Raw genomic sequence first — 17,799 nt, 5'->3', positions numbered from 1 at the left:
GCAAATAGTTGGACATGACTGAGTGACTGAACTTGGCTGATCTGAACTATTCTGAGTATTTCTGTGAGGGTGTTTTGTATGAGATTAACATTTAAATCAGTGGACTTTGAGTAAAGCAGATTGCTCTCCATTATGTGGGTGGGCCTTGTCCAATCAGTTGAAGACCTGAAGAGACCAAAACGCTGGTCTGCTCAGAGCAAGAGGGAATTCTCCAGCAGATGGCCTTCAGACATGATCTGTAACATCAGCTGTGTCTGATTTTCTAGAAGAATAACTTTGGACTTGAACCACAGCTCCTTCCTGAGTCTCCAGCCTACTGACCTCTTTCATTAGATTTTGGACTCCCTTAGCCCCCACAATTGCATAAGCCAATTCCTTAAAATAAATCACTTCCTATAAATATATACATTCTGGGGCTTGTTTCTCTGGGGAACCCTAATACAGGGTTCAGCATAACATCTCTAAAGAGGTGAAAGTGAAGTTGCTCAGTCATGTCCAACTCTTTGCAACCCCATGGACTGTAGCCTACCAGGTTCCTCCATCCATGGGATTTTCAAGGCAAGAATACTGGAGTGGGTTGCCAGATCTCCTCATAAAATCCTCTTCTCAACATTTTGACCCTTTTCTACAACTTTGATTTGACTGAAAGATCCTTCTTTAAATGGCTGCATTTTAATATGGTACCTTAGTTAAGTAGCATCTCTAACATTTTACCTTTAGAAAATTCTACTGACAGCTTCTGTCACAGATGCTAACGAGGGAGGAAGAAGACCAGTTCTTAGTACAAGGAAACCTCAGAGAGTAGAGACCCCACAACCAGAGATCAAAAGGGTGATCCATGGGGGTACCAGAATGCCTACAGGCCAAACCAACAATTCCCACACTGGAAATCCTCCCAGGGTAAAACAGCCCTGAGAGGTTAGTGTCATCTCTGAATTGACCATATTTCATCTACAAGAAAAGACCCAAACTAGAAGAGTCCTAGTTAACATGATTGGAAAGTTTATGGGTTTTTTTTTTCTTCCACTTGAGGGAATAATTAAAAGAAAAACACAGCAATATGAAACTAGTTTCAGAAAAAAAGAAAGCTACATGCTTATTCACATCTAAGTCATAATGAGAATTTTCATTTTCTGATTCTATTTCACAGTTAGAAATTTCAGTAACTGCAGACTGACTGATATTTCTTGGCTATAATAAATCAACCACAATGTAACCATGAGTATACTGTAGATCCCCATAGGCTATGGAAAAGCATGAACACAGAGATAATCAGCACACAGAGGTGAAGCAGGGCAAAAAGGAATAAGAGGCACAAATTGACCAGGACTGGGACATTTCCATTAGCCTCTTCTGAGATTATCTAGAAATGTCTGAATACTTGAAGAGGAAAAATTGTAAAGAAATGTCAGAACCATAATGTAGTTATAACTGTATTTTTATTGTAGAATATGAATGTGACATATTGTGTGACATACATTGATGTGCATACTTATAAAATATTCATTATATATTCCTTAGGTAAGAGAAGTAGGTCATAAAATTCATCTACTTCCAGATATTAATAGCCCCAAACACTGGAAGTTGACATTTTAAACACTTCCGTCTTTTAAGCAATCAAGACCAACAGCATAGTATAATATTTAAAAGCATATATTCTAGAAGTTTCAAATCACAGCTCTTTCTTTTATTATAAGTGTGACCTTGGGAAAGTTGTATAACCTTTCCGTGTCTCATTTCCTAATGTGCAAAGTGGGGATGATGGTAACAACCTCATAGGGGTGTTATACTGATTATTGTGGGGACTTAATATCTGTCCAGCTCTTAGAATAGCACCTGGCACATGGTGAGCTCTACATAAAGATTTGTTAAATAAAACTAATATGGTAACACACATTAAGACAATGATGATAAAATGTGTAAATTGTGTGCTTTATTTTATTGGGATATTTATTTTTGTTCTTCTAAACCAATTGTTTTGACTTTCCTTATTACTTTTAAAAAAGGGAGGAATCTCTAATTGCAATTATTATTTTAAAGTGGCTTAAGTTATTTAGCTTATGCCAATGAAACAGCTATAAATAAAACCAATGTTCTAGCACATTATTAGAAGTTTGGAAATAGCACTAAAATAAAAGAAGTTTAAGATCGTGGAGATATTAAATTGATGCTTGAAAAAAAAAGAAGGAACCTGAGAACTAGTCTTTCATAGGGAAAGTTGAAAAATACATGGAGCTTTGAAATTCAAACTACCATAACTTTTAACAAGCTAGGGTTTCCCATTTGATTGAAACTTAAGAGTATTTAAAAAGTTAAATTTTAAAAATTCTTGATATGGCTTAGGGAATTCCCTGGCAGTCCAGTGGTTAGGATTCTGCACTTTCACTGATAAGGGCATGGGTTCAATCCCTGGTCAGGGAACTAAAATCCTGCAAGTCATGCAGCATGGACGCCCCCCCCCCAAAATTTTTAAATTTAAAAAATAGATACAATTTATATTCAACCAATATTTAGGCCAGTCCATCTACTATAGTCAGTGAAATAGATAAATTGGAATGATTTACATGAAACACTAAAGATTTTCAATTAAAAGTAGATCTTATTATGCTTAATTTACTGTTTTTAAAGACAGGAAAATGAACTCAAACATTAAAGATTTTTAGAGCTGGGAAAAGAAAGGATACTTAACCCTCAGCTGACTAAAAATGTTTAAATTATCTGGAACACCCCATTCTTCCAGCTTTGAAGTTATCCAACTTATATTACTAAGTCCTGATTTCACTTCTGGTGATCTTGCTTGCCACATTGACAGTTCTGATTTTTATGCTGGCAAAATTATGTGAAATACACATAACATGGTAACATGCGTACTAACAAAGAATAAATATTTCTGCCACTGGTAACACAAAAAATAACCACTCGAGGTCAAACTCTCAGTAGTCAGTTCACAAAGTCAGCAGCTGAGATCTTTTTGTAGGGAAAGCTTCTGGTTTTCCACACAAGCTAACCCAGAATTGACAAATAGGAAAAAGAAATGCAACATAATAGCCACTGACCAAAAGCATTCCACAGGAGGTGGACCAGGATAGTGTGAACAGATTACATTGCTCACCTGGCTGGAGTCTATGGTCATTACCACATGAAAGCTTGGGGATTTCCACAGTTATTTATGCAAATACAGCCTCACATCATTAAATCCTCATTAGTGCAGCCATTCTCTGCCTCTGATTGCACAGAATGCTGAAAAAGGAAAGGGCATTTCAGAGCTTCATCTTTGGGAGACTGAGAGGTTACATTTTTCCTTCCTGGAGAGTTGTGTCTAGAGACTAAGAATCTCCTGGACATTTGTCTTCAGTCTCTCTCATTTGTCCTTTGTCTGAGCCTCAGAAGAAGCATCATGCCAAGCCTCTCCTGTGAGATGTATATGTAGCCAGTCTCTCTTATATTCCTCAAACTAGAGGCAACCTTGAGCATAAATGCTCAGGGAATATTATTATCTTAGACAGGTTGGGCAACTACAACAGAAGACCAGAGACTGGGGCCTTTGATAATAAATACATATTTCTCACAGTTCTGGAGGAATGCTGGGCTGGAGGAAGCACAAGCTGGAATCAAGATTGCCCAGAGAAGTATCAGTAACCTCAGATATGCAGATGACACCACCCTTATGGAAGAAAGTGAAAAGGAACTAAAAAGCCTCTTGATGAAAGTGAAAGAGGAGAGTGAAAAAGTTGGCTTAAAGCTCAACATTCAGAAAATGAAGATCATGGCATCTGGTCCCATCACTTCATGGGAAATAGATGGGGAAACACTGGAAACAGTGTCAGACTTTATTGATTTGGGCTCCAAAACCACTGCAGATGGTGATTGCAGCCATGAAATTAAAAGACACTCCTTGGAAGGAAAGTTATGACCAACCTAGGTAGCATATTGAAAAGTAGAGATATTAATTTGCCAACAAAGGTCCATCTAGTCAAGGCTATGGTGTTTCCAGTGGTCATGTATGGATGTGAGAGCTGGACTGTGAAGAAAGCTGAGTGCCGAAGAATTGATGCTTTTGAACTGTGGTGTTGGAGAAGACTCTTGACAGTCCCTTGGACTGCAAGGAGATCCAACCAGTCCATCCTAAAGGAGATCAGCCCTGGGATTTCTTTGGAAGGAATGATGCTAAGGCTGAAACTCCAATACTTTGGCCACCTCATGCAAAGAATTGACTCTTTGGAAAAGACTCTGATGCTGGGAGGGATTGGGGGCAGGAGGAGAAGGGGATGATAGAGGATGAGATGGCTGGATGGCATCACCGAGTCAATGGGCATAAGTTTGAGTAAACACCGGGAGTTGGTGATGGACAGGGAGGCCTGGTGTGCTGTGGTTCATGGGGTTGCAAAGAGTCAGACGTGACTGAGTGACTGAACTGAACTGAACTGAACTGGAGGCTGGAGCATCCAAGATCAAGGTGCTAAGATTCAGTTCCTGGTGAAGGTCCTCTTGCAGATTGCTGCCTCCTTGCTGTGTCCTCACAAGGTGGGGTCAGGGGGAGGGGAGGGGAGAAAGGGAAAGGGAGTGGAGAAAGGGAAAAGGAGGGGATAAGGGGAAGGGGAGTGAGAGAGTTTGAGGGAACACTGTTCTTATAAGACCACTCAATCTTGAACTTTCCCTGGCAGTCCAGTGGTTAAGACTCCAGGCTCCCAAAGCAGGGAGCACAGGTTCAATCCCTGATCAGGGATTGAACTAAGTGGCCAAATAAAATAAAGTTTTTAAAAATTAAATTAAAAAACTTAAAAACAAGCAAACAAAAAGCCTTAAAAAACACACACACACTTAATCTCCTATGAAGCTCAAGCCTCATGACCTTGTCTAAACCTAACTAGCTCCCAAAGGCCTTACCTCCTAATACTACCATACTGAGATTAGGGTTTCAACATACGAATTTTGATATAAAGAATACATTCAGCCCATAACAATTTTCCTTTGTGGATTTTCTAATACCTAGACAATAGCCACACCCTCATTCTCGCTTTGTATTATACCCTCTGGCCTAGTAAAAGGACAGCTTTGATAACAAAGGTAATAGTATTTTCTGATCTTTCTCGTCTGATTATATGATACAGATGAAATCAAAGATCAAAATGGGGCAGAATAGCTTAAGTAAAAAGATCAGACTGAAATCAATATCTGTTTGATTTTGTATAAAATGCTTAATCTTGTTTCCTCCTCTGTCAAATTGGGTAATAGTAATACCTACTTCCCAGACTGTGCTGTGAATATTAAGTGAGATGCATTTGGTCATTTCTTCCAGTACTTCTTAAGTGCCTACTCTGTGTAGATGTTGTTTAGACACTAGGTTATCACAGTAGAAAAGACTGTCAATATCTCCAAATAATGGAGCTTGCATTCTAATCAAGGAGGTAAAGAAACCTGTGTACTTTATAGTTAGGCAATGCCAAGAACGATGGAGAGAAACAAAAACAATGTGAAAGGCTAGAAATTAACAAAAAGTGTTACTGGGGAAAGGTGGCCAACGGAGGCCTCTCCTTGGTAATGAATTTGAGTGAAGACCTATTAAAGTGATAGAGCAAACCATGCACATATAAGGAGGAAAAGAATTCTAGATGAGAGCAAAGAGCAAGTGCAAATTCCATGAGATGGAAACATGCTTGGGATCTTCAAGGAATAATGAGGAGGTCATTGTGGCTGATATTCAGTGGCCAGTGGAGAGAACAGAGGGAAGTAAGAGCTGAAAAATAAGGGGTAGGGAGTGGAGGCAGATCACAGAGAGCCTGGCACAGAACAAGTGTTCAAAATGTGGCTATTATTGATATATGCCATCCCTGTGTTGTTGATACAAGTTGGGATTACATAGTTTTCTTTAACACTTTCAACAAGTCCCCTTTCCCAAAAAAAGGCTTGCGGAACAGATTATGGTCCCATCACTTCCCCCCAGTGCCATCAATGGAGTATTTGGGTTCTCATTGACCCTGGGCTTTCAGTAAGTGACAATTGCTTTTCCTCTTTCCAAGGTCCTGTTCATCCTAATGAAGATGCATCGTTGGCACTTGCCTCCCGCATGGCTGGGAAAGAGCAGTGCAACCAAAAGGCCCCATCCAGATGGAGGAGCTCAGTAGAACATCTGCCTTGCATGTCTGTCACCTCCCTACCTCCTGCTGCTGTGTTAGCTGCCAGCCATTATAGCAGCTCCTGAGTCAAGGGCCCTCCTCTTGTAGTGTTTTCTTGGAGCTTTGACAGATTATCTGCACTGTCATTCCCAACAGCATTGTGCCATCTTTCTTAAAACTGCAGGAAGATCCTGATGGAAATCTCAGTCCTTTAAAAAAAAAAAAAAAACCCTCCAAAATAGATTCCATTAAACTATAGTTATGCCTGCAAATTTTGTATCAACTGGCATTAGGCAGTTAGTTCACTGTATCAACTACATGGATGGCCTATAGCGTCCATGTGACACTGAAGAAACGAGAGAGCTGTGGAAAATGCATTCACCCCCTCCATGTCCTCTACCACCAATCTAAGTCCAAACCAGCCTCATCTCCTGCCCAGATCATTACAGTAGCTGCCTAATTGATCTGGTCCAACTATCTTAGTTAGTCCAAATCATCACTTGCCTGAGCATTACTAAGTAGCCTCCTAACTAGCATGTTTCCACTCTAGCTCTCCTTAACCCAGTTGATTTTCCACATTTGGGCACGTGAAGTAACATTTTTGAAACCAAATTCTGAACATCTGAATTTTGATGAAAACCTTTCTATGGCTTCCTAAAGCTATTAGAGATTATTTACTACTGATAAATCAAGATTGCTATTGGCACCCTGAAGGCAATGCATGATCTATCCTTTGCCTAGCTTTTATCTAAAAACATCATTTTCCTTGTTCCCCATACTTTAGTCGTACCAGCCATTTATCTGTTCTGCCAACATGCTATGGTCCTTTCTGCCCTAGGGATATTGTAATACTATTGTTTCAGACTGGAAATCCTTCCCCATCTCATTACACTTCACCTACTAAACCATCACTTTTCATAATTTCAATTTAAACACCACTTCCTCAGAGATTCCCTGTGCTCCATCACCCACTAATCCTTTCTATAGTTTCCTTTCCTCTACTTTTGAAGCTCTTATAGTTTGTAATTACATATCACCATGATTATTTTATTAAATACCTATCTCCCTCCACTAGGCTGTGTTTACCGAGAAGCCAGAAACTTTGCTTTTCTCACTTCTTGAATCCAGCATTTTCTGGTTTCAAGCTAGTGTTCATTATACTGCTTTCTGAACAGATTTGTCAAAGAACAAATAACCATTTAAATCTAAATGACTCTCAATATAAACACTGCCTGTATAAGTTTTTCAAACCTATGCCATTTGATGTATTTTTATATAGGAGAAATTGCAACATCAGTATTTTCAAACATGAGGCTGAGCTAAGAACTGAACTAAGAGCAAACACCCATAATACTTGTTGTCAGTAACACTTTGCAAAACCATAGACTTTTATCTACATTCTTCTTCTCATTGAAGTTTTATTCCCCCCCACCAAAAAAAAAAAAATCAACTGTGGACATCAGCATCAAGGTAAAAATGGAACTGACCTAATCTTCTGCTTTTGTGAGTTTACCTAATTTATTTAGTGAAAATGAATGTCAACTCGCTTAATTCTGTTAAGTCCTGCTTGGGTTTCTTGGTACAAATTCCATATGCTAAGTGCACTAAAATGGCAAAGCCTTGCTCTATTATGACATCATCCCTTTCTTTGAAAAATAAACTGTTTTCATAAATATGTTTAATAACACTTCCTTAAAATTCTGAGTTTTTAAAGTAGTATTTTATACTGTGGAAAAAAATAGAAGAATATTACTAATCCAACTCAATTATAAATTCCCAGAAAAAAATAACAAAAAGAAGAGGAGGAAAGACAGAAAAATATAAAAAGATAAAGCAACATTTAGAAAATAGAATAATTAGTCATAAGTTTCAGAACTATGGGTTCTGTGTGAAATCATCATGTTATTCTAATATAGCTACAGGAAAATGTGATGGTATTTATATACAACTACCCCCCTAAACAAACCACTAAATCAATAAGGGTTTAGCACATAAAATGGTATTTGATATTCTGACATCACAATATCAAACTTCTATCCACTGATGGGCAGACACCTTATTTCTTTCATAAAAGCAATCCATATTTACTGATTGTCTACTATATATGTATATGCCAGGCAATGGAATCCTTCGGTAAAGAGAACCCAAGATTTCTCTCCTTATTGTTGTTTTAGTCACTAAGTTGTGTCAGACTCTTTTACGGCCCCATGGACTATAGCCCTCCAGGCTCCTTGTCCATAGAGTTTTCCAGACAAGAATACTGCAGTGGGCTGATTTCCTCCTCTAGCCATCTTCCTGACCCAAGGATTGAACCCACGTCTCCTGCATTGGCAGGCAGATTATTTACCATTGAGCCACCTTGGAAACCCAAAATCTAGATATTAGTAGGTAAACAAAATCAATAACTAATAAGTATAATCAGTAAATTATATAATTTGTTGGAAGATGACAAACACTATGGAGAAAAACAAAACCAGAGAAGAGGTGAGTGTAGAAGGATAGGGAATTGCAAGCAAAATTTGAGGAAAGTGAGAGAGTATTTGGAAGAAGTGCATTTCAGGTACAGGTCAAGATTGTATCTGGGAGATGCTAAGAAGAGCAAAGATATATATATGGCTGACGTGGAAGTGAGGCAGGAAATGTGGGAAAGGAATTCAGAGAAGTGTTAAGGAGCCAGGTCATATATTTTCATTCCCGTGTCAGTTAACAGTGTTGAATATCTTTTCATGTGTCATTTGTAGACTCTTTGGTGAAGCGTGTATCCAAGTTTTTGCTAATCTTGAAGTTAGTTTGCTTGTTTCTTTACTATTGAGTTTTGAGAGTTCTTTATATATTTGGATACAAGTCTTTTGACATGTGCTTTGCAAATACATTCTCCCAGCTTATAGTTTGTCTTTTCATTCTCTAAATAAAGTCTTTTGCAGAACAGAGATACTTAATTTTGATGACTTTTTATGTATCAACTTCTTTCATGGATCCTACTTTTGCATTTCCATCTAAGAATACTTTAACTTCAGGTCATGAAGATATACTCTTAGAAGTTTAATAATTTAAAACTTAGATTTGCAATTCATTTTGAGTTGATTTTTCTATGAGGTGTAAAGATGAGATTTAGTCTCATGTTTTTTTGTTTTTGCTTTGTAAAGCATAGGGATTTTTAATACCCAACTTTCAACAATGGACAGATTATCCAGAAAGAAAACCAAGGAAATAGTGTATTTGAATTATACATTAGACCAAATGGATTTAACAGATGAAAACAGAACAGTCCATCCAACAGCAGCAGAATACATACGCTTCTCAAGTGTCATGTTCTGCATATAGATTCAAATAGTTCCAACACTGTTTGTTGAAATGACTATTCTTTCTCCATTGAATTGCTTATGTACCTTTGTAAAAATCAAATGGCAACCATACAATGAAACATTATTTAGAAACAAAAAGAAAAGAGGCATCAACTCATGAAAATACATGGATGAATCATGAATGCACATATTTAAGTAAAAGAAGTCAGTCTGAAAAGGCTACATACTGATTACAATTACATGGGATTCTGGAATAGGCAAAACCATAGAGATGATAAAAAGATTAGTGTTTCCCAGGGGTTCAGCAGGGAAGGGTTGGCTAGTTGAAGCGTGGGGGAATTTTTAAGGTGGTGAAACTATTCTGTATGATATATAATTGCTTTTACAAGACACTACGCATCTGTCAAAGTCTATACAATTTTATAGTACTTTACAATGTAAGTAGGCAAAATTTTAAAAATTACTTAGAATGACATGAGACCCCAGGATGAACTATCCATGAGCCCGTACTAATAGAAATGAATTACTTGACACATATATGAACAGTAAGAAGAACTAAATCTTACATGCAGAAGACTTCCAAATAATTTTCTTGCATAATCTTTCCATAGAAAAACATGATAGTAAAATACAGAAAGGCTTCCCTGGAGGCTCAGTCGGTAAAGAATCTGCCTGCAATGCAGGAGAGCTGGGTTCAATCCCTGGGTCAGGAAGATGCCCTGGAGAAGGGAATGACTGCCCACTCAAGTATTCTTGCCTGGGAAATCCCATGGACAGAAGGAGCTTGGCAGGCTACAATCCATGGGGTCACAAGAGTCAGACACGACTTCGCAAATAAATCACCACCACCACCACCACCAAGGTACAGAAAGGAGGGGAAATGAGCAACTTTTCACTTAAGAAACCTGACAAACACTATTTCAGCCAGATGTTCAAGGTCAATATCAACAGTGATGTCATATTGGTTGTATGTGCTCTTGATATGACATGGTGAAACTGGAACTTTGCTTCTATAGTCTTCCTCCAAAAAAACGATAGCTCCAGTCTAATTATAATGATTGGATGGCATCACCAACTCAATGGACATGAGTTTGAGCAAACTGTGGGAGACAGTAAAGGACAGGGAAGCCTGGCGTGCTTCAATCCATGCAGTCGCAGAGTTGGGCATGACTGAGCAACTGAGCAACAAATTATAACCAAAACATAAGAAAAACACCAAATGAGGGGCAATCTACAAAAGACCTGCCAAGTACTCTTCAAAACTGTCAAGATCAACAAAAATAAAGTCTGAGAAAAACTGAGAAACAGTAGATACTGGATATATGGGAACTCTGTATTCTCAGTTCTTTTATAAATCTAAAATTGCTATAAAATAGTTTATTTTAAAACAAATAAAGTTCCTCAAGTGCAAATAAAATCAAAGGGTCATATTTGTGTTGGTCTATTTCCAGAATCTCTTCAACTCTAGTGATCTGTGTGTCTATCCTGTTGGCAACACCACACCATCTTCATAACTGTAGCTTTACAGTAAGTTTTTAAATTGGGCAGCTTGATTTCTGTAACTTTATTCTTCTTTCTCAAAGTTGTTTCAGCTATTCTAATTTCTTTGCCTTTCCATACATCTTGTAGAATCTGCTTGTGTGTATGAGAAATGTGTTAAATCCATAGATAAATTTGGAGTGAATTTAAATCTTTACTACGCTAGTCTTCCTACTTATGAACATGGTTTCTCTCTCCATTTATATACATCTTCTTAGAGTTCTTTCAATAGCATTAGTAGTTTCAGCAGACAGAAGACAGAATATTTTGTTAGATTCTTCCTAACAATTTTGTTTTGGGAGTCAATCTAAAATTCTCTATACTGTGAAATTATGCTTCAAAAGTGAAGGAGAAATAAAGATTTTTCTCAAATAAAAGTTAAAGACGTTCATTGCCAGTAGATTTGCCTTGCAAGAAATAAAAAAGCAGCTCTTTAGAGAGAAGAATATGATATAATTCAGAAACTCAGATCTACATTAAAAAAGGAAGAGAATAAGAGAAGGAACAAGTGAAAATAAAATCTTTCATTTTTCTTATTCTTAATTCAACAGAAAAGTTTATTTAAAATAATAATAGCAACAATGAATTCAATTATGTATAATTTTATTCAACTTTATACATTTATATATGTGATTATACATTATTTATTAGTATATATTTATTTGATATATATGCTTATGTGTAAGTTAAAGAAATGATGGTAGTGATAAAAAGGACAGAAGGGAGGAATTAGGATATTTTTATTATAAGTTATACACACTACCCACAAATTATAATAGTATAGTATTACTTAAAAGTGGATTTGGATTAGTTGTAGAAGTATTTTGCAGACTCTAGAACAAACACTAAAAATAAGAAGTATAACTGATATGTTAAGAAAAGAAAGAAAGTGGAATTGTATAAAATGCTCAGTTAAAACCATAAAACACACACACACAAAATAGCAGAAGACAAAAATAGGGATAAAGAATGAGGGGGATAAAGAAAGCAACCAATATGGTAAATACTAATCCAACTATACCAATAATCTCTTTCAGTGCTAGTGGTCTACATACACCAATTAAAAGGCAGAGACTGTCAGAATGCATCAGAAAACAAGACAACTATATGGTGTCTATGGGAAATCCACACTAAATACAAAGGCACACATAAAAGTATCGAAAAAAGATATACCGTGCTAACACTAATCAAAAGGAAGCAGAAGTAAAGCGGTCATTGCGTCAAGAAAACATAAGTGTGAGTGTGCCTTATAGAGTGTTAAAATGCATAAGGCAACAACTAACAGAATTGTAAGAACTAGACGAATTCAGTATTACAGTGGGAGACTACAATGCCTCTCTCTCAGAAATGCATAGATCCAGGGGGTGAAAAATCAGGAAAGACATAGTTGAACTCAACCCCATCAATCACCTATATATAACTGAGATCTATCATCTATAGACTATTTCATCCACATCCTTCTCAAGTTCACATGGGACATTCACTAAGAAAGACCACATTCTGGGCTATGAAACACACCTTGAAAAATTTAAAATCATAGGAAACATACAGTGTATCCTCTCAGATCATGATGGAGTTAAACTAGGGATCAGTAACAGAAGGGGAGCTGTAAAATCCCCAAATACTTAGAGATTAAGTCACATGTTTCTAAATAACATGTCAACTAAAAAAAATCCTCAAGATGAGTGTAAACATTTTTTTTAAAAGTGAGAATGAAAATACAACTTATCAGAATTTGTGAAATGCAGTAAAAGCAAAGCTTAGAGGGAAATTTATAGCAATGAATGCATATTTTAAAAAAGATTGCCTTTTTCACTCCCCGGCCATCTTGGTGGCTGCTCTTGGTTGGGGGTGTCCCGCATCTAAGGCAGGAAGATGGTGGCCGCAAAGAAGACGAAAAAGTCACTGGGGTCGATCAACTCTAGGCTCCAGCTGGTTATGAAAAGTGGAAAGTACATGCTGGGGTACAAACAGACTCTGAAAATGATCAGACAAGGCAAAGCGAAACCGGTCATCCTCGCCAACACCTGCCCAGCCTTGAGGAAATCTGAAATAGAGTATTAGGCCATGTTGGCCAAAACTGGTGTCCATCACTACAGTGGCAATAATATTGAATTGGGCACAGCATGTGGAAAATACTACAGAGTATGCACACTGGCTATCATTGATCCAGGTGATTCTGATATTATTAGAAGCATGCCAGAACAGACTGGTGAAAAGTAAATCATGTACAATTTTTCTTTAATAAAACTGGCCAGAGCTTGTTTTAAAAACACTGTTAAAAAAAAAAAGATCAAAAATTAATCATCTTAATTTCTACCTTACAAAACTAGATAAAGAAGAACAAATTAGGATGAACCTAGTGCCTATTTTACAGAAAGAAGAAAGTCAGAAAGGGTAAGTCAGAATGAAGTAAGTCAGAAATGTTAATATAAAACATTGTATATTAAATGCATATATATGGAATTTAGAAAGATGGTCCTGATGAACCTATTTGCAGGGCAGCAATGGAGATGCAGACACAGAGAACAGACTCATGGACACAGTTGGGGAGGAGAGGGAGGGACGAACTGAGAGAGTAATATTGAAACATGTACATTACCATGTGTAAAATCAACAGCCAGTGGGAATTTGCTGTGACGCAGGGAGGTCAAACCCGGTGCTCCGTGACAACATAGAGGGGCGGGATGGGGTGGGAGGTGGGAGGAAGATTCAAGACAGGGGACATACATATACCTGTGACTGATCCATATTGATATATGGCAGAAAGCAACACAATGTTGTAAAGCAATTATCCTCCAATTAAAAATAAATAAAATTAAAAAAAAAACAAATTAGATCCAATGTATAGAAGAAGAAAAGTGATTAAAAAAAATTATAGCTAGTATCCTGCAACCTTGTAAAATTCACCTGTTCTAGGAGGTTTTTATTTGCTTTGATTTAGTTTTGTTTTTATCATTGTTACTGCTGTAACAGGGACTATTTGTAAATTCCTTGGCTTTTCTATGTAGAAAATCCTGCCTGCAAATAGAGACAGTTTTATTTCTTCTTTTTTAATTCATTTCATTTAGATCTTTTTATTATCGCATTGCCTAGGACTTCTGGTAGAATATTAAATGGGAGTTGTGAGATAGAATATCTGTTCCTTATCTACCTAGGAAAAGCATTCAGTCTCTCACCATTAAATGATTTTGTCTATCACTTTCTTATAAAATGTCCTTTATTAGGTTAAGAAAATGCCCTTCTATTCCTAGTTTTTTTGAGAGTTACTATAAGAAATAGATGTTGGATTTGGGCAATTTTTTTCACATTGGTTACAACGATCATATGGTTTCTCTTCTTTAAAGTATTAACTCAGTAGATTATCTTGATTAATTTTTAGATAAGCCAGCTTTCCTAAGAGAAGGCAATGGCACCTCACTCCAGTACTCTTGCCTGGAAAATCCGGTGGATGGAGGAGCCTGGTGGGCTGCAGTCCATGGGGTCGCAAGGAGTCGGGCAACCGAGTGACTTCACTTTCATTTTTCACTTTCATGCATTGGAGAAGGAAATGGCGACCCACTCCAGTGTTCTTGCCTGGAGAATCCCAGGGATGGGAGAGCCTGGTGGGCTGCCGTCTATGGGGTCGCACAGAGTCAGACATGACTGAAGCGACTTAGCAGCAGCAAGCCAGCTTTCCATTCCCAATACAAACCCTGCTTGGTCACGTTCTATTATTCCTTTTATGTATTGTTGGGTTGAATTTGCAAAGTTTTATGGAAGCTTTTTACAGAAATATGCATGAGGTATATTGTTCTGTAGTTTTCTTCTCCAGTAATGTCTTTGCCTCATTTTTATAGCAGGACAATTCTAGCTTCATAAAATGAGTTGAAAATTACCCCTTCCTCTTCTATTCTCTGGAAGAAACTATATAGAATTTGTGTTAATTCTATAAATATTTGTTATAATTCACCAGTTAAACCACGTGAGCCTGCAGATTTCCTTTACAGAAGATTTTAAACTATTTTTACTAATAATAAGGCTATCCTGGTTACCTATTAAAATCTTCAGTGAGTTTAATAATTTAAATTTTTTAGGGAACTAGTACTTTTTTATCTATCACTGAATGTCAAATTCAGTTGCATGGAGTTTGGGGTCAGATTTATTTATTATTCTTTTAATTCCATAGAGTGTATAGTGATATCCACTTTTTCTATTTCTGATATACGTACAGACATTTGTATCTGTAATTTGTATCTTCTCTACTCTTTGGTCAGTCATTAACTTCTGTGTACTTTTGGAACTCCCTGGTGGTACAGTGGATAGGAATCCCCCTGTGTATGCAGGGGACACGGGTTCAATCCCTGGTCCAGGAAGACTCCACATGCCATGGAGCAACTAAGCCCATGTCCCACAACTACTGAGCCTGTGTTCCAGAGCCCAGGTGCCATAGCTACTGAAGCCCTCATGCCCTAGAGCCTGCGAGCCACAACTCCTAAAGCCCATGAGCTTAAAGGCTATGCTCCATGACAAGAGAAGTCACCACAGTGAGAAGCCTGAACACCACAATTAGAGAGTAGCCTACATTCTCCTCAAGAGAGAAAGCAAGTACACAGCAACAAAGACCCAGCACAAATAAAAATTAAAAAAAAAAAAAAAAAACTGCATACTTTTGACACTTCAGATTTCTGATAATAAATGTTTGTCATTTTACAACTAGAAAAAATATGATCACTTTAATTCATTTTAAATTTGCTTGTTTCTACATTTAAATTACGGATAATAATGCCAACCACATGGTGCTGATATGTGGATTAAAAGCAAATGCACATAAAAGTTCAATCTATATTCATGTTAGCTATTATAACACAAGTAAAAGAAGACAGTTGTATAACTGAGTTAGAAAAATAGTGTCATCCAACTGAAGAATAGGTGATAATATTTGAATTATGATTGGGGGGCTTCAAGAGAATAATCTAAATATTAAAAGAAGGTTTCCCACAACAATTACAGTAAGATTAGATATATGACATTCTCTTACTCAAAATTTTTAATCACTTCTGCAAATGACTAATCACAACTCAACATGTAAAATCTTTGTCAACAAATATGAAGAGAACTAGAAGCTAAGAAGTTATCTGATTAGTTCTGAAATATCCCATTTATTTTGTGAAGACCAGTCCCCTAAACTAAATCCTACAGTATAGCAAGTTGATTCATATTACACATTTAGGTCCTCAGGTAGATTACCTGTGGGCCTAGAACATGCTAACTTCTTTGTCCTATTTTTCAAATTAATTTAAAAAAAACTGATACAAACCAGTCCTGGAAATAAATAGACCAGATTACATACTTTAAAATCTGACATTAGCACAGAGTTTAGGGCAAATGGGAGGGTAGGGTGGGGGAATTACATTTTCTTTAAAAGCACTTAAGGTGGGCTAGTACGAATATTCCATCTCATAAAAGAGTTGCTGAATTTTCCCCCTCTGAAGCCCAGAATCACTCTACCTGGCATTTGGAAGATGCTACTCTATGAGGCGGAGATCCTCTAAATATTGAGGTCTCAGAGCCTCGTGAATTAGGAGGCAGGAATGAGGCAAGGGGAATGACAAGATGAGATGGATTCCAATTTTAGGAAAAGAAGAGCATTAGAGGAAGCCAACACATTCAGCCATGATTTATGCAATACCCAAGTACTAACTCTCAAGCCAACAGCACACTTTCAGGCTATATGCAACCACCAAATTATCATAAATTAAGCTCAAGCAAAAATAAGGCCATAAAATGGACATTTTACAGTGGCTATTGACTGCGATGTTCAGTATGCATTAAATCTTCCAAAACATTGTTACTTTATCAACTGAATTAGTAATTGGTGTCTTCTTGGGAGGGAAATATATAATGCTTCAAACTCCATATATATTACTCACCACAATTAAAGTCACTCACTGTAAGAAGCTGCTATCTATATGCATCAGACTAATTATTTTATGCTTTTTTCCCTAAGATAATGGGACACTGCTGCCAGTGGGCAAATCCCGACCATACATTATGTGGTACTTCCTAGCAATTTTTGATGAAAACTACAGGTACAGACAGATTATAATGGGAACATCTAATTGAAATTCATCTCCATTTTGCTTCAGATGGAAGACATGCTGCTTGAGCCCTGAAACTTATTCAATTTCATTTAAATAGGATGCAGATTTTTCAGGGAAATCTAAATTCAAAAAATATATATTTCAAAGGGTCTTGGAAGAGAGTGAAGAATACCATAAATGTTGACCACTCAGGTTTACCAGGCTACTGCTTCTGAGGTGGGAATAGAGAGCTGAACTTCTACTAAGGGCCATTATTTTTGTGTCCTTGTTTGTTTGACTGCACCCGATCCTAGGCTGTGGCAAGCAGAATCTTGGTTGTGGCATGTGGGATCTAGTTCCCTAAGCAGGGATGAAACCCAGGCCACTGAACCACCAGGGAAGTTCCAAGGGCCATTAGCTTTGTTACACCCTACTCCACGGGCAGGTTCACAAAGCCCGGGAGGCACACTGTTCAGTCTTTTCACAAATTTCCCTCCCACTCCACACTCAGGTCTTGTCAGCACTGTGGAAGGTTCCCGCTGACACCTCTTTCCATGTCCTGTCTCTGGCACTGCTTCCTAGGACAGAAGATGAATATTCTTCCAATGAGACATTGAACGGAAAGCTATCTCCTTTCTGGCCAAAAAAATTTTATACACAAACACACTAATGAACACATACACACATATACATGTATTCCTACACAAATAGCATTCATATATATATATATATATAGGCACAGGCACATTCCCATGTAATATATGCATGCATATATTT

The 17,799-nt window shown here is 37.4% G+C and overlaps 1 pseudogene; it reads left to right on the top strand.

Annotated features, from left to right (window-relative positions):
- The first annotated feature begins 12,760 nt into the window (after window positions 1-12,760).
- LOC133252058 (large ribosomal subunit protein eL30-like) lies at window positions 12,761-13,235 on the top strand (annotated as a pseudogene).
- Window positions 13,236-17,799: the final 4,564 nt, after the last annotated feature.

Source organism: Bos javanicus, chromosome 7 (assembly GCF_032452875.1).
Source record: "Bos javanicus breed banteng chromosome 7, ARS-OSU_banteng_1.0, whole genome shotgun sequence".
NCBI lineage: Eukaryota > Metazoa > Chordata > Mammalia > Artiodactyla > Bovidae > Bos > Bos javanicus.
This window is presented reverse-complemented; position numbering and strand designations above follow the sequence as displayed.